Here is a 19784-nt window from a genome sequence, read left to right as displayed (position 1 = left end):
CCAGTTGCCCCAGTGAAGCTCCCCTCTCCAGCCTTACCACCTTTTGCCTTTTGGGGGGGAGCAGAAGGAACCAGTTAGGAATCATGCCAGAAGGAACCAGTTAGGAATCATGCTTTGCGATTGAATTGCTGAGTGTTCTTCAGCATTTCTTTTGATTTTCACGGTCTCAGGGATATTGATGTGTTTAGAAGTTAGGTCTGTTATTTTGTTTGGAAACATTAGGCCTGTTATTTTGTAGATTGTCCTTCAGTTTGGGTTTGATGTTTTCTCAAGAGTAAACTTAAGGTTATGAATCTTTGGCGGGAATATCACTGAAATGGTGCCGTGTCTCATTGTATCTTATTTGTAATTAGTATTTTGTGAATAGATACTTTGAAATTATCCCCTTCCTCAACAAATTTTCAGTTTATTAGTTTACTATAGATCTATGTCAATATAGACTCATTTTTTTCTATTTTATTCTATGAGTTATAATTTTGTTATTCTCACTGCTTATATTGATGTGTGAATTATCCCAGATTTGGCCAGTGGGAGCCCTGTCAAAGCTCACTTTTTTGTTCTTTTGACACACCTCCATTATTCTCTGGGTCATTTTCTTGCTTTTTGGCACAAGCCTTCTAGGCCAGGGTTTTTTACCTCGACACTATAGATGTTCATGTGCATGGTTGTTTATCTCTATCCAATTTGTTCTGCAAGAAAATAGAACATTTTTGAAAAAGTAACTACCAGATGTTAACCTTTTTTGTATCCTTAATAATATATCACTTGGGATGAATTTTTTTTTTTTTTTTTTTTTATGATAGTCATACAGAGAGAGAGAGAGGCAGAGACACAGGCAGAGGGAGAAGCAGGCTCCATGCACCGGGAGCCCGATATGGGATTCGATCCCGGGTCTCCAGGATCGCACCCTGGGCCAAAGGCAGGCACCAAACCGCTGCGCCACCCAGGGATCCCTTGGGATGAATTTTTGATAACCACAGTGAAGGTGGCAGAGAACCTGCCATTCCCTTTTGTGCATTTCTTCTTTTTCCCTGAGGTAGGAAAAGAAGTCTAGGTAGCTCCAAAAAAAAAAAAAAAAAAGAAAAGAAAAAAAGTGCTATTGTGAAGGCCTTTTCATTGTCAGAAAACAAAGCAAAACGAAATAAAAAATATTTTTGGTTGGAAAAGTATTTTCATATTATTCAAACAAGAGTGGAAGAAGCAATGTGCTCTTCATTTGCTGGCTCATCTGTCACATATGTAATGAATATCTACCAGATACAGAAAGTATTACAGGGCTCTTTGCAAGGCAGCAGGGATACTGGGTCAAACAAAAATCAACATGGTCCCTGCAGTACTCTCACAGAGCTTACTATCCAGTGGACAAATAGTCATGAAAGGAGATGCCATGAGTTGTGGTTCTTATATGTAGAATGACAGATGTTCTACTTTACAAATTATTCTTTTTTTTTTTTTAATTTTTTTTATTTATTTATGATAGGAACACAGTGAGAGAGAGAGGCAGAGACACAGGCAGAGGGAGAAGCAGGCTCCATGCACTGGGAGCCTGACGTGGGATTCGATCCCGGATCTCCAGGATCGCGCCCTGGGCCAAAGGCAGGCGCCAAACCGCTGCGCCACCCAGGGATCCCTACAAATTATTCTTTTTTTTTTTTTTTCCTACAAATTATTCTTAAGCAAAAGTCTTTTGTGAACTGTAGATGTGTTCTATAAATGAAGGATTTCTTTCCTGTTACTTCCTCTTTTAGTATTTCCAGTCTTTTTAGAATTACTAAAGAAGCATCCCCTGAACTAGCTTCCAGGCTCCTCTTCTCCATCCTGAACATCACTGCCCATCTCTCTATATGTACACTACATTTACTTTCAAATCACTTAGCCCTGTTCACAGACCTTCAGTGTGCCCATATTTCCTTCAGTTTGAAGTTCAAACCCTTGATAAATGATATCTCTAGGCTACCCCCAACCTAATGTCCCAGTCTTGTCTCATGTCTTGTCTTGAAGCCCTCAACCCAAACCCAAATGGCCTACTCCTGTGTCTGAGACACACATTGCACTTTCCCATTCCTATGCCTTTGCTCTTATCCTTTGCCTGGAACTGTCTTCATCTTCCCTGTTTTGCAAAATAGCATCTTCATTCTGAAACCTGCTTTTAAATCCAGGCCTCCCTGTACTTTTACTCCCATCGTGGCTGCAGTCTCCAGAGTATTTAGTAGTCATCATTTGCCCTCTTATGTCGCTATGAGGTGTTGTTTTTTAAGTTTTATTTATTCATCAGAGAGAGAGAGAGAGAGAGAGAGAGAGAGAGAGGCAGAGACACAGGCTGAGGGAGAAACAGGCTTCATGCCGGGAGCTTGATGTGGGACTTGATCCTGAGTCTCCAGGATCACACCCTGGGCTGAAGGCGGCGCTAAACCGCTGAGCCACCAGGGCTGCCCTCTGTGAGGTTTTCTTAACTGGCATTCAGGCCCTCAGAGCGTGGTACCATATTCAGTAAGTTTTTTCTGGTTGATAAGAAAAGTGACCTGACTACATTCAACCCTACTCCCAAGGATTTAGGAAAAACAAAACAAAACAAAAATCTGAATATGCGCTGAAAGAAAAAAAGTTACTACTCTGTACCAGTATTGCATTTTGTTAAGTCACAGTGCATCTGATTTAACTGTCTCTTGCCTCAGCAAAAGGTAAGCACTTTTGTGATTTTGAGGATCTTGTTGTCAAGGAGACTTCAGACTGAAACAGTTGCATCCCCTTTTGTCCTTCCCTTTGACCCATTTTGGTACCAGGGATGGACTGCTTCAGCTTAGCAGGTGCATGTATTGGCTGTGTCAATATGGATGTTCACGGTGGTACAAATGAATGATCATGCTACTGAAAGCTTGAGGGACTTAAGATCCAATATTTAGGGGTGCCTGGGGGGCTCAGTGGTTGAGCATTTGCCTTTGGCTCAGGTCATGATCTTGGGGTCCTGGGATTGAGTCTTGCATTGGGCTCCCCGAGGGGTTCCTGCTTCTCCCTCCTCTGCCTATGTCTCTGCCCCTTTCTCTGTGTCTCTCGTGAATAAATAAAGTCTTTTTAAAAAGTCCATTTGTTTCTTTTTTGTACATGAGTGATAAGGAAGCTTGTCTCAAAATTTCAGGAATCTGCCACTTGATTATCTATTATAATTAAAAATGAAAATCAAGATAAAACCACCTACGTCATTAAAAGCAATTCACTAAAAAGAGAAGAAAGAAATGCCCCTGAGTGCTATGAATGAAAAATGAATGTATGAGAGCATAAAACAGGAGGAACCACAAATTTGTTTCATTACCTGACTGTGATCTAGCAGTTGGTGATAGCGCTCCTTTTTCAGTTAAAATCCCGTATGATAACTTCAAGAGATGGATTTCCAGTGATAGACCAGTTTTTTTTTTCTCTTATTTTTCTAGCTTCAACGGTCATTATTGAAAGAATAGATGTGTCAATAAAAGAATTGTCAGGAATTGGAAATATTCAGGTAACAGTGATGATCTTTTAATCAGTGCATACTTGTTAAATATCATTGATTTTTCTGGAAAGATCTTTACAATACCAACTGTGTTTTGGACGTAGTACAATGTAATTTTGGATATTTGTCATGAGAATCAGCTCTCTTGCTGCTCAGAATGGATAAATTCTCCAGTTGAGTAGCACTGTGAATATCGTTGATGTGACTAACCATGCACTCTATTATGTCTTTAAGACAATTAATGGTATGCCACTGCCTCTTTGTTATAATCTTTGAGAAGGCTGATTTATCACTATAGTTTTATTTCATGGTTTACTTCTTATTATGACAATGTTCAAACATATACAGAAACAAAATCCCATTACTTGTTTTCTACAATTATCAACATGTGGCTGGCTTATTTTGTCTGTACTTTCCTCTCTGACAGGTATATACAATTTTGTCTCCCTCACTGCATCATTTTATAGCAAATCTTGAGTATTATGTCCTTCATAAATAATTTAGTATTTAAAGTTATGACTTTTTAACCATAATACCTTTATGGCATGTAAAAATCAGTTAATTTTAAAAATATTATTAAATATCCCATAGGTATTACCAGTATTTTAAGTTCTTTAATATGTGAAGATTACAGTTTGATTTATGGTATTGGCTGTTCTGCAGAACCTGTAGAGGTTTTTTGTTTGTTTTTTTTTTTGTTTTTGAAACTATGATATAAAAAGAATAGTTCTGTTTCTGGAATGAAAATGTAATACCATACTTTTGTAAAACATTTTGAGCCAAGACCCCAAAAAACTAACCACACATACACACAAAAACAGCCAACCATTGGAAATATATATATATATAAATATCAATCCTGATCAAATTACACTGGAATGATTTTATTTTCCTGTTGTTTGTATACTTAATACCAGATTTCTTGGGGAAGAGAGGAGGCTCCTTTGAAAATTGCTGCTCCAAGTTTAGCAACCTGGTGCTGAATAGGTGAAGAGTTTGTGGGCTCTTGAGCCCAGTGGCTATCAGATTCTCAGTGGCTCAGTGGTCTTATTAGGGCCCTCATGACAGGTATCCAGGTTTTGCTCCAATTATTGAGTGTGGGCAGTTTCAGCAGGTGCTTAAATGAGCACTTACTCTATGCAAATAAAGTACTGAATGTGGAGTTAATTTGAAATAGTAATTCTCTTGCTTTTGTTGTAATTCAGAAATAGCACAATACATAGTGAAAGTAATATTTGAACTTTTCAAAGAATAAACTGGGCAGTGACACAGAAAACAAAGTTTAAAACAGGTAGTGCTCTTCTGTTCTGCGCTCCTTTCCTTCCTTTGCTAGAGCAGTAGTGTGGTTCCTGTATTAGAAATGAGGAGCTACACACTGGCAAGAGCACAGGGAGTATGAGCTGCCATCCACATTCTGTTGAATTCAGGATGTTGAAAGTGAGTTTTTTTCCACTCAGGATCACCTGAGGATTTAAGAAAAATTGAGGTTTCTGGAACCTTGATATTTATATGCACCTGTTTAGGTGGTATGGAACCCCTTTCCCTCTGTTGATGTTATTGAGGTTTAGTAAGTTGATACAATCATGCAACTATTTCCACAATTTAGTTTTAGAATACTTCCATCACCTCCCACCCCCAATGATCTTGTGACTGGTTACCAAAAACCCTTGCCTCTGCCCTAGCCTCTGATGGCTTTTTTTTTTTTAAGATTTTATTTTATTTTATTTTTTATTTTTTATTTTTTTTAAGATTTTATTTTTTTATATAATCTCTACATTCAACTTGGAGCTTGAACTCAAAACCCCGAGATCAAAACAAACAAACAAACAAACAAACAAAAAAACCCCCGAGATCAAGAGTTGCATGCTCTACCTACTGAGCCAGCCAGGCACTCCTGCTGGCTTTTTTTCTCTACAGTTTTGCCTTTCTACAAATTTCATGTAAATAGAATCATTCAGTATGTAATCTTTTCCACCTGGCATATTTCATTTTGTATGATGTTTTTGAAATTTATCCCTGTTATAGCATGTATCAGTAGTTCATTTTTATTGCTAAGAATTATTCTGTTGTGTAGATACACCATATTTTGTTTATCCATTCACTAATTGATGGACATTTGGGTTGTTTCTGTTCATAGTGGTGAACACTTGTGTAAACATCTTTGTATGGATATGTTTTCATCCCTCTTTGGTAGATACCCAAGAGTGGAATTACTGGGTTGTATGATAACTGTATTTACACATACAGCTCTTAAGTTCTTAAGGAACTGCCAAACTGTTTTCAGAGTGGCTGTACCATCTTCCATTTGCACCAGCATTGTGTGAGAGCTGTAGTCTCTTTACATCCTTGTGAACACTTGCTGTTGCTAGTGTTTGACTTCATCTATTTTTGTTAGTATGTAATGATATTTCCTTGAGGTTTTAATTTGCTTCCTTATCTTTTCATGTGCTTATTTGCCATTCATAATTCTCTTTGTGGAAGTGTCTATTTATAGCTTTTGCCTGTTTAAAAAAATTAGATTGTTTACTGAGTTGTAAGAGTTTTTTCTTTTAAAAAACAATTTATTTTATTTATTTTGGAGAGAGCGAGGGAGAGAGAGAGCCCAGGGTGGGGCAGGGGTGGTGGGGGGAGAAGGGTTGAGGGAGACAGAAGGGAAGCCAACTCTGCATTGAGCAGGGAGTGCATCATGACCTTGAGATCATGACCTGAGCCTAAACCAAGAGTTGGAGGCTTACCTGATTTGAGCCATCCTGGCACCCCTGTAAGAGTTTTTATAAAATACAGATCCTTTATCTGATAAATGTTTTGCAGGTTTTTCCCCCCTAGTTTGTGACTTGTCTTTTCTTTTTCTAAATAGAATTTTTTAAGAGCAGAAAGGCTTAAACTTTGAATAAATCTCAGTTTGTTGAATTTTTAATTATTGTTTGTGCCTTTTTGGGGGTCATATCTAAAAAAATCTTTGCCAATCCCAGGCCAAGAAAATTTTCTCTTTTTTTCTAGATGTTTTATCATTTTAGCTTTTTTTTTTTTTTTTTTTTAGTTTTAGCTTTCACATTTAGGTTTATGCTTCATTTTGAGTTTTTATGGTGTGAAGTAAAAGTTGAGGTCACCATAGTGATGTTTATCTTGTTTCTCTGACTTCTCTATTGGATAGAAATTCCATCCAGTTCTGGTTTGATTCCCTCCCCCCACCCAAGACTTTTTCATAGTTGATGTTATATTCTTCCATCAGGGAACACATAATGTTTTGGGTTGTCTTTTTTTTTTAATACATTTTTAAAAAAATTTTATTTTATTTTTTTATGATAGTCACAGAGAGAGAGAGAGAGAGAGGCAGAGACATAGGCAGAGGGAGAAGCAGGCTCCATGCACCGGGAGCCCGATATGGGATTCGATCCTGGGTCTCCAGGATCGCACCAAAGGCAGGCGCTAAACCGCTGCGCCATCTAGGGATCCCTTTTTTTTTTTTTTTTTTAAAGATTTTATTTATTTGCAGAGAGAGAGCATAAACAGGGAGAGGGACAGAGGAAGAGGGAGAAGCAGACTCGCCGCTGAGCACAGAGCCAGATGCAAGGCTCAGTCCCAAGACTCTAGGACCCTGAGACCATGACCTGGGTTGAAGTCAGACACTTAACTGATTGAGCCACCTTGGTGCCCCTCAGATTGTCTTTTGTTTTGTGATTGATGTAAGCTGTTATTAATGGTCAACAGATCCATTAATTTTATTAGAGATCCTGTCATTCCCTCATAATTTATTTTTAGCTGGATTACTTTTGTTAAAAGAAACATCTCTTTCTCTTCTATTTTGTTATCCAGTGCTATAGTTGTGTATGATCTCTTTATTTGCAAATGCAGTGACTCTGTTAACAAGTTGTTTGTGGTAGGTATTTTTTCTAATGCACCATTTCCCAGTTGAATTGGCAGACAGTTTCAACTAATTAGCAAATTGAGGGTTTTTTCCTTCTCTCTGCATTAATGTCTTATGAACAAACCCTTCTGTTGGAAACTCTGCTTAAGAGTGTTCTTGGCTTCTTTGTAGGCAGAGACTGTATGTATGGTGAATTATTGCTTTATAAGAGCAAATTACAATCTCGACTCTATTTTTTTCCAGCATAGTATATTTTGTAATGAGCACAGAATAATTGCTTACTTCATTTTTTACAGCTTTGATTTATGATGCTGCTTTCTCTTATACTGCTTTATTGTTATGAAATGGTTTTCTGTTCTTTCCTTGATCTTAACTATAAATAAGAAAAGTTACAAAGTTGATGTAAATTTGATTGTGCTTTTACTATTATTACTTTTTTCACTTTTTGTATCTTAGTCGTTAACTCCATTTTCACAGTTCTTCCCAAGTGGGATGATATTTTTCTTTGTTTGGCTGTCATTGTATCTGTTTTAAACACTAAACTAATGTCACAATAACTTGGTAACATGTCATAAAAGTAGGTATACCTCAATAAAAGGAGTTCTATGTAGTAGATGCTAAGAATGGTCAGAGCTAAATGAATGGAGGGCGAGGGTGGAGGTTTGTGTACTAATTGATCAGCCTAGAATTAGCCCTTGGAGGTTAGACATTTAGTGCCAGCACATAAAGATCATGTGTTTTGTAGGTAACTGCTGTGAATGTAGCAGCTATTTAAATAGTGCAGCAGAATAGCTAATCTGTGTCACATATATAATAGGTCAGATTTTAAAGTAATTTCTTTTAAAATGGACTTTTATGTATTATGTATCAGATATAACAGCTGTGCCACAAATACAAAGTACTGCTAAAGCTGAGAGCCTGGCTGGTTTAGTCAGCAGAGCATGCGACTCTTGATCTCAGAGTTCTGAGCCCAGGTTGGGTGTAGAGATTACTTAAAAAAAAAAAAATACTGCCAAAGATACCTATGATTAACCATGTCTATTTAGCATATGGATTAAAGTGCAAAAGCTACAGGTTCTTAGTAGTTTTTAGTTGGAGTTTATAAATGTTAAGTCTTTTGTTTAGAAAAGAATTTTTGGTCTCTTATTTTATGTGATATTTTGTACATTATATTTTTCTAAACTTGTAAAACATGGCATCAGATTTTCAGAGTTGAGATGCTTTTCAATAATTATTTTAGTTTTTTGGCATTCCTTTAAATTAAAGGATGATTATGAAAAGTATTGAAAGTTGAGACTCCAATTCTATCTGAAGAGATAACAGAACAATCCCCACTAATTTCATTCTGCAGACCATAGATTGCCTGCTTACTGCAGCCAGGCAGGGCGCCAAGTCCTAGAGACTGAGGCAGGGCTGGGCCTGGAGGCTCGGGTGGGTTGGAGTGCTCCTCTGGAAGGTGCTGCAAGGTGCTGTGGTCATTTTCAAGGAGAATTGAATTCTGCTTGGGAATGTGTGTTTAGTTACCTTTCCCTTTATGTTGTAGGGTATGTGGATCTACCTGTCATTTTTCTTAGTTTATCCTGAAAGGTACTCTGCTTTTGCAAAATGATTAGTTTTTTTTTTTTTTTTCTTGAAAGGCAGCCTCAGACTTGAGAATCTGATAATTTAAAAATCACAAACCAAGCTGCAACCAACTTAGATCACCTGAGAATTGACTCCTTTTCCTTCTGTGGCCTTTGTCATTTTTATCCAGCTATCCACTTCTACAGTTATAACCTCATTTGCTTACTGAGATCCTGCTAAGAGAGCCAGCTTCTTCCCAGACTCTGGGAATAATCTTCAACCCGAAGGAGATACAGACGTGAATTGCTTAAGTGTGGCAATAACTCACTAGTGCAACCTTAAGGTCAGTCCTAGTGTTGAGTCTTTTTGACCTAGGTAATAAGGTTTCCAATAACTGGATCCTTGCTGTTTCCCCCAATTATGTAATGATTAAGTTGGTGCCTTGAACTCCTGAATACCTGTGGCTAGATTTCATCCTTGAAACTTAATTTCCCCAGGATTTGTTCTGAGTTTCTACGTAGGCCACCAGCTTATTTGTTTGTAACTGTTTATTATTACTCTGCACTGTGCATTATCTTGACCTGCGTAGATTTTCCTTTCTCACAGAAACAAATCTCTCAGCTTTAGAGTTAGGTTCTCGTTCCTTTTTCTCTTTTTTCCAAACATTATTGAGTGTCTATTTGGAACTGAGACTAGAGAGAGAAAATAACCAAGTCCCCGACTTTAAGAATAACTATGGGTATCAACATCAAAATTCCTTTTTCCTATCAGTTTTATTGAGATACATTTGGCATATAACATTGTATTAGTCCAAGGTGTGCAACTGAGTGATTTATGTATATATTGCAAAATGATGATCACAAGTTTAATTAACATCTGTCACCTCACATATGTACACATTTTTGTTTCTTATGATGATAACTTTTAAGATCTACTCTCAGCTTTCAGATATACAATATAGCATTTTAAAAAAAGATTTATTGATTTATTCATGAGAGACGCAGAGAGAGAGGCAGAGACACAGGCACAGGGAGAAGCAGGCTCCATGCAGGGAGCCTGATGTGGGGCTCGGTCCTGATACTCCGGGAACAAGCCTTGAGCTGAAGGCAGACGCTCAACCGCTGAGCCACCCAGGCGTCCCTGAAGCAAAGATTTAAAAAAAAAAAAAAAAATCATCCAGGCAGTTGAGTTCATGTACATAAAAGTGCAGTTTGGGGTGTAGTTCCTTTTTTTTTTTTTTTTTAAGATTTTATTTATTTATTCATGAGAGGCAGAGGGAGAAGCAGGCTCCATGTGGGAAGCCCAATGTGGGACTTGATCCCAGGACTCCAGGATCACGCCCTGAGCTGAAGGCAAACGCTCAACTGGTGAGCTATCCAGGCGTCCCTGGAATGTAGTTCCTGATGGCAATAAGCAAATGTTTGAAAATGGAAGTGATAGTATAAAGTACTTAATTATTTGGGGAGAAATGAGCAAAAGGCAAAATTTTTGTTAAAGTTCATCACTCCCCATTTGAGTAAAATAGAAAAATTATTTTCTCCTCATACTTCACCCCAGTCCTCCTTCAGTTTCACCCTCTGAAATTACATAATTGGCTGGGCAGCCCCATGGCAATGATGTCTAGTGTAGGTTTATTCATTTGCTTTACAGGTGTCTGCATTTCCAAGGCCCAAATTCCATGATATTTAGTTCTCACCACAGTATTTGTTAAAGTCAGGAAAACTTCCTTGACCAGACTTTGTCATTAAGGTGGCTCTTGAAGTCTAAGTAATTGGCAGTCTGAATTGGACATTTTTTAAAAGATTTTATCTATTTATTCATGAGAGACACACACAGAGAGGCAGAGACACAGGCAGAGGGAGAAGCAGGCTGCATGCAGGAAGCCCGATGTGGGACTCCATCCTGAGACTCTGGTATCACGCCCTGAGCCAAAGGCAGACGCCCAACTGCTGAGCCACCCAGGCATCCCAAGAATTGGATATTTTGTTAAAGATTTGGGTAAGAGTAGGACTCTGCTGTTTGAACGGCTTCCTGATTTTTTTTTTCTTAAAAGATTGCTTTTAGAGGAATTTGAAGTAAGCTCATGACTTTTGGTAGTTAGATTTAACATTAGGCCTCTGAAAGCATTGGGTTTCCTGATCAGCAAGGACTGACTTGGTATCTTGTCTCGTCATCATCTGGTTGAGCCCATGCAGTTCCAAATGATGTAGCTGAGCTTGTGCTTATCTGCAAATGATTGTTTGGAGGGATTTAATGTGAGTTTAGAAAAGTAAATTGAGTTCTCTTTTATACTTTATGCTTTAGTAGAGAATAGTACTGCACTTATAATCTTACTTAAAATTATTAGAAAATATTGAAGAAAAACATTAATGATATAGTGTGTGCTTTGAGTTGTTCTCTTGCTGGTGATATTTTTCCTGAGTGTGTGTGTTAACCAGCTAGCTCATTTATTTTCTCAACAGTTTTTTTTTTTTTTTAAAGATTTATTTATTTATTCATGAGAGCTACAGAGAGAGAGAGGCAGAGACACAGGCAGAGGGAGAAGCAGGCTCCTTGAAGGAGCCCGATGTGGGACTCAATGTGGGACTCGTCCTGGATCCTGGGATCACTCCCTGAGCTGAAGGTAGACACTCAACCACTGAGCCACCCAGGTGCCCCTCAACAGTTTAAATATAACAATTAAAATAACAACCTTCTTCTGCCCTTGCCCCCATCTCACACTTTAGAATGTAAATCAGAGCAGTTTTCAGAGATGATCCTGGAAATTTTGCCCCTCTGAAAGAGACATTAGTAACCGTTTACTAGCCTCCAGCTTACCTTGTGGTGTTAATTTGCAAATAAAGTTTTTAATTCTTATCAGTCAGCTTTGATGACTTCAGGCACCTGTTGCAGTTAGAGTTTTATCCAGGACTAAAAGAAGTTTTATATTTTGTAAAAACTATTTTTTCTTATACAATATGAAAATTAGTGTAGCATAACATTATTAAGAATTGAAAATTATGTAGATATTTTTGTACTCACTAGAAAGTAGAATTGATAAATGCTAATCTTGGAAAACTGGCAATCTTTGTAATACTCTACTTAAATTAACTTAATAATTTAATGGTAGGAAAAAACATTGTTTTTAGAGGAAGAATAGGAAAGTGGAAGAGGGGGCATTCATTGTTTTTTTGTTGTATAAAAGGAGCAGAGATTTAACCAAATATTTCTGTGCGTTTAACATAAGCACTTCTAGTTTTCAGAGAAAGTTTACTTAGATTAATATGTGTGGGTATTGCAATCTGCAAAAGCAAACAACAAGCTGCAACTAAATTCTAATACCAAATAGACAACAAGCTGCCAGGCATCCCACTGAGTTCTAGAATAGCAGGTAGTAGACTGTTCTGCCAGTTGGGCTTTTGGTTTTACATCTTACTTATGAGTTTAATTAGTTTCCTAATTAGCATAACAGGCTCTTTTTTTTTTCTTTATGCCTATTTAACGTTTTGCACTGGATTATTGTACAGATGTAGCATGTGTCCCAACCTATCTCTCGGAGTAACCAGAGACTCCTTTCCAGGAAGCACTTATTTTAAAAGCTACTGATGAATTGTTTTCTAAATAATTTATTCTTTTTCTAAATAACTTACCCTTCTTCCTTGTATCATTGTTACTAAATGTTCAGCACGCTTCTTAGGTTTTTGGGCCGTGACATGATGGCTCGAAGTTTCAGTAGACGGTCACCACAGGCAGTTTCCCACGGATGCCTCAGAGGGTAGCAGCATTGCCCAGGAGTTGGGAGGTGTTCCTGAGGGACTGGTTTTTACTTGATGATGCTGTTCAGGTGCTTATAGTGATTTTGAGGGGTAGAGCCTATCCAGGGGTCCTTGACATTTACAACTGATAATCTGCTGCTGTTAGGGCCTTAAAGTCTTTTTTTTTTTTTTAAGATTTTATTTATTTATTCATAGAGACGCAGAGAGAGAGAGGGGGGCAGAGGCACAGGCAGAGGGAGAAGCAGGCACCATGCAGAGAGCCGACATGGACTTGATCCAGGATCTCCAGGATCACGCCCTGGGCTGCAGGCAGCACTAAACCGCTGCACCACCGGGGCTGCCCAGGGCCTTAAAGTCTTAAAACGTCCTAATGAATTAATTGTACAGCACGTGTGATTATAGTCGAGGAGTCTTCAAAGTCTGACATAAAGCTTTAAAAAAAACGCCTGTGTGCTTACTATACTATAGCAAAATAAAGCAGCAAAACCCTCAAAGCATCCAGCCTTAAGATCACACCTTCGGTTGAAGGCTTTGAGGAGACTGGATGGAAATTCAAGTTTGGTGACTGATGCACAAAAGGCAGCCTCCCTGGGGTCCGGAGACATTAGTAACTACAGCTTGCCAGCTACCCTTCTCCAGGCCTCTGGGGAAAAGGAAGAAGACTCTTCACTCCCTTGGGGGACAAAGGCTATGTTTATGTGCCTTCCTGCTGATTCTAAAGTTTCTCATGGTGGCTCTTCATCACACTGATTCTTTCTTAGCCTTTTGATTGTTCTCTAAACTCAATGTCCTTCCATTCCATCAAATATTTTTTTAAAAGATTTTATTTATTTATTCATGACAGAGAGAGAGAGACAGAGACACAGGCAGAGGGAGAAGAAGGCTCCATGGAGGGAGCCCAAACTGGAACTTGATCCCAGGTCTCCAGGATCATACCCCGGGCTGAAGGCGGCACTAAACCACTGGGCCACGGGGGCTGCCCCCATCAAATAATTATTAAAGGAATAGACTTTATTAAAGAAAAGTTACTGTATAACTTTGCTAGGAGGGGTTAGAAGGGTATTCGGTAAGAAAAATGAGTGTTTCAAGTACTGAAGGGCTGGGAATCATCCTTGTGGCAGTAAGAATCCTCAGTCTACTAAGAGGCTTATTAAAGCAATAATGACGACTATGCTTTGAGGTCTACTGTACTATAAACTTTTACACGCATTAATTGATTGAATAATCAAAGTTACTTTATGGGATAGGTGCAGTTGTTAACATATCCATTTTTTAGATGACACTGAGGCATAAATTGGTTCTATAACTTGCCCAAACTAGCTATGTACCTGGGACTCACACTTAGCAGTCTGGCTTCTGAGGCCACATGCTTCCTTCTTAGGACTATCTAGTTATTTTCGATAAAGTGTTGATCATTCATACACCTTAATTGTCTCCCCTTAGGAAGGCTCAGTTAGTCCCTGAAAATTTTTTATTTTGTGTGGTGCCCTATTTTAGGTACATTATCATTTCATCTTCACAACAAGCCCTCAATCTTTGTATATTCCCTATTTAACAGATAAGGAAGTAGAGCTAGCAAGCACTGGCCTGGGAAATTTTAGCCAAGTCTCCTTTTTGTGGTTTGTCTGGTCCATTCTGTTCTCACTGTTAGCCATTCCCCAGCTGTGAGTCTTCTTTTCTTTTTTCAAAGACTTTATTTATTTGCTTGAGAGAGAGCGAGAGAGAGAGAGAACACAAGAAGGGAGAAGAGGCAGAGGAGAGGGAGAAGCAGATTCCCTGCTGAGCAGGGAGCCCAATGTGGGACTCGATCCCAGGACCATGGGATCATGACCTGAGCTGAAGGCAGACCCTTAACCGACTGAGCCACCTAGGCGCCCCTCTCAGCTGTGAGTCTTGTTCACTGTTCAGAGAAGCATTTGGTTAACCAGTGAAGACAAAAACAGAGTCAGAGACCTGAATTCCCTTCTGAACACCTCTATTGGTTTTGCTGAGTGACCTTTTTCAAGGCATTTACTGTGCTGAACTTCGTGTAATTTTAGTTCTGCTCATTATTCAGCTTCTGTTTTTTCCTTTTCTTCAAGAGAATAGTCTGCTTTTAATAAAATATAATCGGCTTTTATGTTACTTCCAACACTATATGTATCAGAGAATTTGCATATATAATATCACATATAAGGCCACTAGGAGTTTAATAGGGAGAGAACAGCATGGACTGTCAAATTGAGGTGTGTTTGGTCCCATCTGATGGAGGCTTTTCTCTCGTGTGTGTATGTGTACTTTGTATCTCCTCTAACTGACCTGCCCTTCTGATTTCTACTGTAGTTATCAGGAAGTTTGCAGACCCTCCCTCTCCTCTTCCCAGGGGGCTTCCTTTTCCAGGGGCTGCCTGTAATGAGATGAGCACCAGTAGCCAGTTTGGGAGGTAGAGACAATTAAGTAACTTTCTAGGCCTGATTTGAACTTCTGGGTCTTTTTGGTTTGAGGTCAGTTTCTTAATCTTGAGCTAAGAACTTCAAAAACATGTGGAGGCCTTTATTTCAGGTTTCTGTTCATTCTGTCTGTAGCTAGCTCTTACAGTTAAACTATATTAGTATCTCTGGTCTCTCGATGATCTCTTTTAAGTATTAATCTTTCCCACTGCCAGACTCTCTTGTAGGCTAATGTAAATTTGATCGAATGTCTGGGAGTTTTAGGCCACTCTTACCAGATGTCCAAATTACAGTCATGTGACTCATTCTTCTTGGTCATGGTAATTGGAGGGAGAATAGGGGAATAAGGATATCAAAATTCATGAATAATTAAAAATACTCATTGTTTTGTTTCAAGCTCCGACTTCCCTTTTTTACCTTTCACAATAGTTTTTGTGGCCGGGATGGGGGGAGGGGGCAAAAATCAGATTTTGAATTTTGATTTAAATTTTCATTGACTACTTCTCTGTATTCAGTGTACTCTTTAAACATATTCCTTAGAGGTACAGCAAAATTAATACCGAAGGGGTACTTTCTCTTATAGTTAGCATACATGTATTTTTTGATGAGACATCAGAAATTCTCCAGTTTGTTTATAAGGATGATTGATTGCCAGTGCTTTTCTTTCTTTTTTTTTTTTTTTTTAAGATTTTATTTATTTATTCATGAGAGACAGAGAGAGAGAGAGAGGCAAAGACACAGGCAGAGGGAGAAGCAGGCTCCATGCAGGGAGCCCGATGTGGGACTAGATCCCAGGACTCCAGGATCACACCCTGGGCTGAAGGCAGGCGCTAAACCACTGAGCCACCCAGGGATCCCCTTGGCAGTGCTCTTTGCATTAAATATTCTCTGGTATCAAAAAAAGAAGTGTGTGTGTGTGTGTGTGTGTGTGTGTGTGTATGTATGTATTCAGGCCTTTAGCAAAAACTGCTTGGTCTAGAGATACAAGGTATAAAATTATCTGAATACTAGTTTCAGTTAAACTTACAAGTTTTACAATTTAAAAATAGTTTGTTTTACCATATTTTTGGTTCAGTAATTATTTATTTGAAGTTGCAGTTCATTAATTCAGCAGGTATTAATTGAGTTCCAACTATGTTTTAGGAGCAGGGACATTAGTCTATCTTGTTGCCCAGCACAAAGCCTGGCACATAATAGACATTCAGTAATATTGGTTGAATGAAATAGTGCATGTCCTCATGGAGTTTACATGTTGGTGTTATACCCACATCTAACACTGGAAGTTTTCTGGCCCCCAAGAGAAGTAGTACATAGTCTGTATACATTTTAATGCAGTATATTTACTGACCTGAGTTCTGGGTGAACATTACGTGGTATTAACAAGACTCAGGATATTTTGAAACTATTTTGCCTTTCTTATTGGGAATGAGAGTGTTTCTCAGAAGTTTCCAACAGACTTTGTCTTCTCTTGTAGCCAGGACTGAGTCACATAGCTGCACAGAAGGCCCAGAACACAGTTACCTGACGGACTGGGTGTGTGCAGTCTATTATGTGGAACAGAATTTTGCCATGCAGATCAGATCCGGGATTCAGGGCGAGGGGAAGAGAGGGAAGGACAGAACAGGCTAGTAGGAGTGACTGTAGTGAATTTGAGAGTGTGGACTGGGCTTAGTTAATCTTGTGCAGTGCTGTGAAGAAAGTGGTTTCTAGGTGTGTACAGAGGTAAACTGGAATTTTAACCTATTCAGGGATCAACTTTAATCTTAATACTTGAATCAGTAATGTTATAAATTAAATTCTTTTAAATCCTTTTATCTGGAAACAGATTAATTTGATTATCATTTCATTTAAAGAATAAGGACCTTCTATTTCTTTTTACAAGTATTTAGTAATTCAGAGATTTTTTTTAAAAAGATGATTTATTTTAGAGAGAGAACATGAGTGTGGGTGAGGAGGGACAGAGGGAGAGAGAGAATCTCAAGGGGACTCCTTGTTGAGCAAGGAGCCTAATAACATGGGGCTCAATCCTATGACTCTTGAGATCATGACCTTGAGCCAGAATCAAGAGTTGACACTTAAACTGAGACACTTAAACTGACGGAGCCACCCAGGCGCCCCAAGAGATTTTGTTTTAATTAGACTTTTATTCTTTCATATGAATTAATCTAGTTTAAGGACCTACTAAAATAACATTTTTAAATTTTTATTTTTTTTTTTTAAGATTATTTATTCATGAGAGACAGAGGGGGGTGGGCAGAGACACAGGCAGAGGGAGAAGCAGGCTCTGCAGGGAGCCTGACGTGGGACTCTATCCCGGGTCTCCAGAATCAGGCCCTGGGCTGAAGACTGTGCTAAACCGCTGAGCCACCTGGGCTGCCCTAAAATAACATTTTAGAAGAAGTTCATAGATGGTAACAGTTAGATGCCATCTAGACTCCTGGTTACTCACCATTCTATTAGAACAATACAGAACCTTGAAGTTGGATAAATAATTAAGAACTAGAGTGTAAATCCTGTAAAGCCATAACTTTCTGTTATAGGAGACATACCTCACAGTCATCCTTAAAACCTGAGCTCTGAGAAAAGCCTGGAAGCCTAGGGGAGTTCAGGCTTTGGAATTAGACTGGAGTTCAAGTGCCGCCCCTGCTCTTTGCTTACTAAATGAACTGACGGGTTATTTAGTTTCTCTGAACCTCAGTTTCCTCATTTGTAAAATGGAGGAATCATATATGGGATAAGTAGAATGGTTATGTTTAAATAAGATAATTTGAAAATAGTTCACACTTATGTTATACTTAACATATACTGTCAGGCAGTATTTCATTTATTATATAACATGCAAAAAGTGCTAGGTACATACAGAGTAGGTACTCAAATACTCTTTTTTTGGTAAATGGTTAACAAGCATCTGTTGAATAGGAATGAAGTTTCTGATCTGTCATTTGATGTGAGGAGGCAGAGAATAGTTTCAAGGCTTTTCATAACTGCACATGGTCTATTCATGTAATCATTTTATAATATTATTGAAATAGGTGCATTTTTGGCAGTATTTATATTGGTGAATCAGATGCCTCCTTATTTAATCAAAACATTTCTATATGTGCTCATGTACCTGGCTCCTATAAATACAGCCCATAATCCTTGAAAAATGTGGTATTTGAACTCTTAAAAGATCTGCCGTTTCTCCAGCTTATAAGATAACACAAGGATAAAGAGATGATTTTTAAATGCTGCTGTCATATCTTGGTACAATGAAAGATAATTTCAAAACCATGATTTAGTGACCTTGGTATCCGGTGTAGAGTTAGTGCTTGGTACTCTGGTACTAGTTAGCAATTGCTAAGGAAACAGGGCTGTGAAATGTCATACTTACTGTGAATTAGGGATTTATAAATTGGTTGGCATGAGATTTCCAGCTTCATTATACTATGAATCAGTTCTTAAGAATTATTCATGCTTGACATTTTTGAAGGACATGTAAAGAAGGGTTAGAAAAATTGACCTTAAAGTGCTTTTAATGGGAAGTTTATGGGTTTTGAAATTAGGATTTTAAATAGTAAAACAGCATAAATTACTGAATTATTGTGATGAAATGCCTTCGTGGATGATCAGTAAACCTAGAAAAGAAGGTGAAATGTGAGAACAGAACTGACAGGAAGGTTCCCAATGTGCGAATTCAGGATAGAAGCCATTCCAGCTATTCTAAAGTTTTTATTAGGCTTGAATGAAGTATAGCATATGGAAATAGCTTATAAATTGGGAACACTATTCATATAAAGAATGTAATAATTATACTTTTGTTGATGGAAAAAGTTTTTCTTAAAACTCAAAGAGCAAACCTTTGATAATGAAGAAATTAATCATGGTCAATTTTCTATAGAAACTCCTGCATTTTCTTCTTCAGACCACTACTCCTTCAGACTTTACCCCTCAAGTGGCAGTTTCATCCTTTCTGTTGTTTTGGCCAAAAGCCTGGAGTCAGCCCAGACCCTGCTCTTTTTCTCACATTCCACATCCAGTTTCCCTTCGACCCTTGTCACCCCCTTTTACCACTGGACCTGCTGCTAGTACGCTTACTGAGATTGTTCTGGGATCTTCTTGTCTATTGGTCTTCCTGCTTCTGCTATTGCTTACTTAGCAGTCTATTCTCAACATAGTTGCTGAGTGATCCTTTGGAAAGATAGGTCAGATTACATCCCTCTTCTGCTCAGAATCCTCCAGCGGCTTCCTCAAAACCAAAATCTTCACAGCAGCCTACACGTTTGTACATAAACTGGTGCCTGGTACCTTTGTGAGTTCATTTCCTAGCATCTTCGCTGATCATTCTGTTTGAACAGCAGTGGCCTTGAAAGTGCCACACAAGCTCCCACTTCAGGATCTTTTTGCACTTTCTCTCTGGAATGTTATTCCCCTGGTCCCACTTCCTTATTTCCATTAGATGTCAGCCAATGTCACCTCATCACTGAGGCCTGGGTTACCCTTTTACAAGTAACTCCATGTCCTCCTTCCTTGCCTCATTTTTGCCCTTTCATTTTTGTTCAGCATACTTTATACTTTATTATCTATCTTCCCACACTAAATTGTGAGATTCATGAAGGGAGGTTTTCCTCCCCTCTATTTGTTTACTTAAACAGTATGTAGTAGATCGTATGCACTCAGTAGGTATTTATTAACTAATTGCA

At 38.5% G+C, this 19784-nt stretch overlaps 1 protein-coding gene across 8 annotated transcripts in view; it reads left to right on the top strand.

The window, feature by feature from the left end:
* Nucleotides 1-19784, top strand: part of SFMBT1 (Scm like with four mbt domains 1) — a 125110-nt gene that overhangs the window by 38548 nt on the left and 66778 nt on the right. Inside the window, exon 1 of one of the 8 annotated variants that reach the window (XM_041761740.1) lies at nucleotides 3158-3496. The exons of 6 other annotated variants lie outside the window; for them this stretch is intronic. The gene's annotated coding sequence lies outside the window, so the exon portion shown is untranslated. Of the gene's footprint in view, nucleotides 1-3157; nucleotides 3497-8557; nucleotides 9262-19784 lie in introns of those variants that run through there. One more of the 8 variants, XM_041761739.1, reaches the window with a different exon arrangement.

The sequence above is a fragment of the Vulpes lagopus genome, chromosome 7 (genome assembly GCF_018345385.1).
Source record: "Vulpes lagopus strain Blue_001 chromosome 7, ASM1834538v1, whole genome shotgun sequence".
NCBI lineage: Eukaryota > Metazoa > Chordata > Mammalia > Carnivora > Canidae > Vulpes > Vulpes lagopus.
Note: the sequence above shows the minus strand (reverse complement) of the source record. Positions and strands in the feature narration are given on the sequence as shown.